General features: G+C 39.9%; 1 long non-coding RNA gene across 2 annotated transcripts; it reads left to right on the top strand.

Annotated features, from left to right (window-relative positions):
* The first annotated feature begins 2,175 nt into the window (after positions 1-2,175).
* On the top strand, positions 2,176-6,525 carry LOC135329330 (uncharacterized). 2 transcript variants are annotated; one of them, XR_010390698.1, is made up of 5 exons: positions 2,176-3,519; positions 4,058-4,174; positions 4,757-4,846; positions 5,271-5,324; positions 5,405-6,525. It is a non-coding gene; the product is annotated as an uncharacterized LOC135329330 (long non-coding RNA). The 2 variants fall into 2 exon arrangements; XR_010390697.1 differs by having other exon boundaries at positions 4,055-4,174.
* The last annotated feature ends 676 nt before the right edge of the window (positions 6,526-7,201 follow it).

The following is a 7,201-nucleotide window of genomic DNA, read 5'->3' as shown; positions in this document are numbered from 1 at the left end:
AAGCCATGCGGTGTAGCCACAGTTTCTTGCTGAAGCAACAGGAATGGTTTGAAGCTTGCCTCACTGTTTCTCCTGCGATGCTACTGTCAGATGTTTAGCCAAAGGAGCACTAGCTCATGCCCAAGGAAGGAACTAAACAATCCTGTAACAGACAGAGAATAACAAGCAGACCAGGTCTTTTCTTTCACTACCAATGAGGGAAACATGATGTCCAGCAGAAGAGTGCGGCTCCAATAGGGCGGTGGTCAGAGCAGAACAATGTAAGGGATGAAGAAGAAAAGAAACAGAACAAATTAGTAATGATAGGAACCTTGTGGTCTGTAGAGTCCAAGAGCGACATGACTCACAGGGAAGAGTTAAGGAGGAAGTGGACAGGAGGTACAGGTTAGCGTACAGCTTCACAGCTGGCAGACTGAACCCCCTCTCCTAAAACATTTTGAGTTCACAGCAGCAAGAATCAAGCCATTAAATATGACTTTGAATCCACAGCTTGCCCAGATCTTACATTTTCATTTTTCCTGCTCTGCTTCAGACCAGTGTGTTACTGAAGCTCAGCTGAGAGTTTTGGACACCTATGTGAGAAGGCCGTATGGGCCTGTCTCTTAACATTTACTGATAGAAATAATCCAGGATCTCCTTTCATGTTTAATAAACGTACTGAGTTGACAGCTGCTGCTTCAGCATTGAAACACAGTGCCTGCTCTGAAAAGGAAGATTTACAAAGGTTAACTTGAGCCTCTGCAGCAGTGATTTTCATGTTGCTGATGACTGTGAATCCATGGGATACTCAACAAAGAACATGAAAGGTAACTAAGAAAAGCAAGCCCATTATCTCTAGACTTAAATTTGCTATACCTCCACCATGGGGATGTTATAGAGACCCACAGTTGGAGAAAGATTGAAAATGAAAGCTCAAAAGTCAGTGAGAAGTAGGGCTTCAAAGGCTAGTTCAGAGCAGGAGCCAAACTGAGCTGCTCTGCATCATCTTCACTGACTGAGAGGGGACCTGGGGAGCTCACAGGGTGAAGGTCTGCCTTTGTGAATAGCAAGTTGAATGTGATTGCTTTCAAGCTTCAAAGAATTTGAACAAGGCATGTGAGCTCTGAGGGGCTGGAAAGGACCAGTTACAGCAATAATTGTGGTGGCTTTACCCAGGCACCTTGCCAGTCACTGACACCTGAAATAAGCCATGTGTTACGGCCTTTATTGGCAGATCTTTCAGAGAGACTGACTTAAATTACTTAGGAGTATATCACTCTCAGGATCTGCTCACAGTGGATGTGGGCGGAAGCCATAGTCCCGGCATAAGCAGAAGTGCGAGCCAGCTACTGTCACCTGCTGCTTTGTGTGAACCTCTAAGCATTGTGACAGCACTTTACAAAGATAAACAATAAATATTCATACAAATGTTCTCATACACAGAAATACACTCACATACATGTGCATGTGTGTGTGGATACATAAACAAACATATTCATTAATCAATGCATTTCCTGAATGGCTGTAGGTTTTTTAATACTGTTATTCTTTTATCTCCACAAATGAATAACAGCGTAAGATCTGATCTCTAATTATATTCTGAAGCCAAATAAACTCCTGAACATTTCTGGATGTCTTTAATTAGAATAAAAACAAAACAAAACAACCAAAGCAGTTGCTGAAATCTTGCTATCCGTTTGCTGGTGATTAGGAATAAAACTGGGAGAATTAGTCATTGCAAACATTTAATGATTTTAGACCTTTCTAACTTTTCCCATTATCCTACAAACAGGCTTTAGTTTTTGTACATATGTTTACTCTTTGAAATCATTTGCTATGTATTTTGTACAAACATGTGTCAGCACACTGGTTGATAGTAAAATAGTTCCTAGCTGTACTCAGGGCTGTTAGTGGTATTTATGTGACATTCAGTAGGTCTTGTAAATCATGTGGTGCTGTATACGCTTACACTTGGGTGACTGAAAGCTCCATAAAACAGATGGTGAAAATCAGAGATTTTAAATGGCCAAATAGCCACTGCTATGAGAACTTGCTTGAGTAGTCACCAGGATGGGAGAATGTGGGTATAGCACGACCAAGTGTTGTTTCAGTAATAAGGAAGGGGTGTTTTTAATCCCTCATAAACACTTTACGATATTTTCATTCACTTTTAACAGCTTACTGACTGTAGAAAAATATTTTACCTTTAATCCTTTCATTCTTTGATTGATTTACATAGGAACAAAGCAACCCCTTGCTGAAATGCAATCGTTTCTGGAGTGAAGCATTACTATTTAACTCAACTATAGAAGCAAATCAGCTCTGTGCTTTTGACAAAGAAGCAAAATAAGGAAAGAAGAATTGGTTAAAGAGGTAGAATTTATCTGGGACGTGGGAGTGAACTCTCCAGAAAGTACCAGGAGATCGTCAAGGAAGCAGAGGGATCAGCGCTCTTATTGCATGTGAATTGCCTGAACTACATAAACCAGCTTCAAGGAGAACACTAATGAAAGAATAAAATGACTTACAAAATAAATCAACCCTGGAAAATAGGAATGCTTTACAAATGGTTTCATCTTCTTTGGCTGGTGATTCCAAACATTGATGTACAATTACTTTGTGTCCTAGTTGTTTTGTTGTATCTGAAACATGAAGCCTTCACTTTAAACATGGATAAAGACTAAAATCAGGGGATGCAGTTATTTCTAAATTAACCATCAGCTCAGAAGCAGGGTTTTCTCAGGCTGTTTTCAGGGAAGGGAAAACAAAAATGGAAAAAAAGTTAAAAGTTTTGCCTTAAGGGCTGGAAACCTATTTTTCACGCCGTTTAACTTTTGTCATTCTCAGTGCATCTGTTCAAATTAGCTTCAGACAGTGAAATAAATAGGAAATATTGCCCAAGGGTCTCTGGGTTTGTCAGAAGGGATTTTGAAAAAGTGGAGGAGAAGAAAATAGGAAGCCCGACTCATGAAGGCCCGCTGAGTCTTTTTGCTGATGTGAAATCAAAATGACTGAGGTTAAATGCATTCAAATATTACAAACACCAGCATACAAGGAAACCCGTAATTTGGTGATACTAGATTAAAATTTCAGGACAAGAAGCAGTGAGAACTTCCCCAGGTTTGAAGTCAAAGTTTAAGCAAAGCTGTGGAAAAGAGAAAGTCAAGTAAAGCTGGAAAACATGTTCAGAAAGTGGAAAAAAAAAAGATGATTCCTCACAGTGCAGAACAGCAAAGCAGCCAAGGTGTTTGCTGCACCAAACCGATGATCATGTCCTATGAGCAATACAGCAAGATCTTAATGTGTCTGAGAATTAGAAGATGTTACTGATGACTCCAGAGAGCCAAATGGAGGGAAAGCTTCAGAGGAGGTCACAAACAGGAGATGACAATGGTTTCTCAAGAAGTTGCTGGGAAAGGGACTGGGGAGAGACTGGCTGTTGTCTTTCATTTGCTTGTTCCATGTCCCCAGTGGCAGTTCAGGTGCCAGCAGCTCCTGTGTCCACACTGCCCCTGTGACATAGGGACAACAAGGAACCAGGTATGAGCAACCTACAAGGTGTCCAGCTCAAAGGCTGGCAAATTTTATGGTGCGAGTTTGAATCTCAGCTCACCTATTTATTAATAGTTGCCAGGTTGTATATAAAGGGAATAATTCAAGTCCGGTCACTCTGTGGTGGCTTTCAGCTGTAGAAATGCATACATCTTAAGTATGGCTCAATAGAGCATCTCTGCTTAGAAAGCTCTTTGAGCTAGTCTGCCTTAATAAACCCTGCTTATGGCAAAGTCCTGGATATTGGGTTCCTCCTCTTTCAGTGTGCTACCAGACCATGGTAGCATCTTTGTTTCCAAACTCCTTTCTGAACTGGTCTCCTTCCTGACCAGTTTTGCAGGATTCCCCTTCTTCCTCTGCAGTATTGTGGAATAATTATAGAAAAGTGACATATTACAAACATGTGTGACATTGGCAAAATGCAATGGTGTATCCTCAGGTTTGAAAGTCTTCCTTCCCTCCCTCTGTCAGTGTTTTAATTCCTGGTGGGTTGCCAAAGCCTCATCGATCTCTTTGTTTGCAGTAGAGGAGGAACACAGGACAACCCATGCACTGGTCACTCACCAATGGTGATGGTTCTTGTGTGACTGTCTACGTGGGCTAACCAGCTGACCAAAAAACAACCTTCCTGCAGATGAGAAAGGTAAAGCAAGACCATCCAGGCTGGGAGATCCATAGAGCTATTCCTGACTCTGCTCCTAGCTCTTCTGGCTGCTCTGGCAGTGTGGTGCCAAGGCTCCTGGCAAGGCAGTTATGGTTCTCTCTACCCTCGTGACGGTTTTGCCTTCCTAGGTGTATGTAGATGACTGGCTAGTCATGTAAGGGACCCATCTGCAGCACAGATGAACACATGATGTGGATAAACTACTAATTTAATACTAGTTAATAGGCTTTAATATGCCAGCTTCTTGTGAGCAACAGCTTGACATGACTTCCTAACCTCAATCTGTTCCCATTTTTCCTCCCAGTAGTTTATTTCTTTCTGTCGGTCACATCCTTCCCTACATGCTCTCTGGCACTGGGTATTTAAGTCACACGGTATTTCTTTGTAGTCTCTGTATAGATGAATTAAACTGTTATCAACAAGAGTAGCTTATCTCTTCTCCTTTATTGAATCTGGAGTTTGCTAATGCATCTATTACCTTTATATCGCAGAAAACAATTAAGAGACTTGTTTGTTCATAAAAGAATCAGTTTATCTTGGTTAAATGTTTGTATCTCGTAGTCTAAAGCCTTGCCCAGTACACCTGCCGGTTCAGAGTTCTTCTGGAGCCAGCTAAGAACATCCTCTGGAATGGCTGGGAAAGGCATTCTGGTAAGTGACCTTATTTCAAAACTTATTTTTGGGTGCACATATATCTCATTTTTCACTGTTGATATTTTCTAAATGTTTAAATTCAAAATGCCTGAAAACAGCATGGAAATATACAGCCAAAAAACATTTTTCATGTTTTTTTCAAAATGTTTTTGTGAGAAATAAAATGCACTTCACAGCTCCCTCTGGCATGGACTGTAATTATGATTAACATTTCTAAGTGTAATAATGAAGATGACGATGATAATAATAGCCACTGGTTCCCACCCATTTCCTGCAGGAAAAGAACTCACTGTAACAGAAAATATTATGTGTTAGACCTCCCAGATTTATTCCTCCCCTCTCGCAGAGGTAGAATAGGTCAATATTCTGTTATAGTCCAAACCTTATTAACTTTCTTTCCCCATATATTTTGACATTTCAGTGAAAAAGCCATGTGAAAATCAAAATTGCACTTCAGAAAAACAACCCATCTAAGGTATAATTTTAAAACTTTTCTCAATCCATATTTTCAATTTTTTCTTCACAGTTCCTTGTCTATCCTCTTTTCTTTCTCAGGAGGAAGAGAAAGGAAAACAAAAACTGAGGACTCAAAGTGGAAGAAAACAAAACAGGTCCTGGTGCTCGTGGATATTTTCATTGTGAAAAAATGGCAACATCTTTCCCAAAACAAAATAAGCATTGCTATTATTTATTGCAATACCAATCTCTTTCTGATAAGTGCTGGTCTGGAAAGGAGGAGTTGTAACTCCCTGGAGTTACATGGGGAGAAGAAGTCATACAGTCCACCATTTCTCCGCATATAATCTTTTCTTTGGGACAAGAAAAGAAAACATCAAACTACTGGCATCTTAGGGTATTTTCTGGGTAGAGCAAACCTCTTAGTAGGCAGCCACACATATTAAACCAGAGCTACTATAAATGTCTTGTCCATTTATTCTGGTTACTCTAACATGGAGTATTCACTATTTTATGCCACCTGCTCTGACAGAAGAGAAACTGCAGTAGAAGAAAGAAATTCTTCCTTTTGTGTCTAAGGTTAAGGCAAGCTTCAGGGAAGAATGAAAATGGCATAGAGAAATGAGTCGTTCCTCTCAGCAAGGTTTGAATTGTTTATCTGCAATATTTTGGATGATTCAGCATGTTTTCTGGCCTTTTTCATTACAAGGGGTGTTTCCATGGAAATGAAAGCTTGAGGAGCTGAGCTTATGAATGTCTCTTACTTCTTTCTCTTGCATACCTGAAGCTGTAGGCCTGGTTTTCCTCTAACTGGTCCTGGGATAAATCAGGTGTAGGTTCACTGGAGGTCCAGGTTTGGAGAGATGCTGGTGTGAAACTGGTCTGAGATGAGACACATCACTTTTTAGGTGTTACAGGTTTCTAGATCTCCACAGAAAGCCACTGTGGAGACTGAGGATTGGGAATAAGTAGCAGATGTTGAAAAATCCTTAAGAAAAACAGCTACTTTTTAGATGAAAGGGGTTAACAGCCAGGGCAATAAATGGAAGAGAAACAAATATTAGTGCAAACAAGAATCTCTTCCAAGGAGCTGCCTTTCTTCTCCCCCCAGCCTATGTATAGAAATCTATTGCTTCTCATTGGAAAATAATGTTGTGAATGTATTATTAAAAACTGGGCTGATCAATGTCTTAATCTCTTGATTTAAACATGGGAGCAGAATTTTTAGGTAGCATTAAGCATGTTGTTCCACTGAATTTTTAGGTAGCATTAAGCATGTTGTTCCACTGATATGTGATATTAGCTATCTAGGATCAAATGTTTGAAAGCAACCTCAACCTTTTTTTTACAATCTACTCCAGGAGAAATTAATTATAAGCACAAAGCAGAGGTAAGAGGGAAGAAGGAAAGCTGGAGTAAGTAGCAAAAAGAAAGGAGGAGGAGGAAATGAAATGGAAAAATCACACAGCCTCATTTGCTGTAGGGGAAACAAGGCGACAAGCATGAACTTTGATTCTTGGAAAATGTACTTGTTGACAGGAACCTGGAATTTTTATTCACCAACATTTTTTCCCCTCAAAGTATCTGCTTTTTACTTTAATCCTCAATATTTCACCCAATTTACTTCCTCCTCATGGTGCTCCTCCTCATTCACTCCTTGCCCTTCCCCCAGCTATGTGGGACTACAGCCAAAATATCTAGATTTTATAAAATTGGAATGAAAAGTCACAACAGCAGCAAATCCATAACAACTATTTCTATCAAAATGATAAAATCATGTTTGGGGTTTTATGACTTTTTTTTTCCACCTGGAGGTGTGTAGCAAGACTTTCAGGCAAAATCACAGTTATGGAGATAAAATGGCAGACACTTCAAACTATTCTTCGAAAACAAAGT

The sequence above is a fragment of the Dromaius novaehollandiae genome, chromosome 10, assembly GCF_036370855.1.
Source record: "Dromaius novaehollandiae isolate bDroNov1 chromosome 10, bDroNov1.hap1, whole genome shotgun sequence".
Lineage (NCBI taxonomy): Eukaryota > Metazoa > Chordata > Aves > Casuariiformes > Dromaiidae > Dromaius > Dromaius novaehollandiae.
The sequence above is the reverse complement of the archived record's forward strand: the minus strand, read 5'-3'. Positions and strand labels throughout refer to the sequence as shown.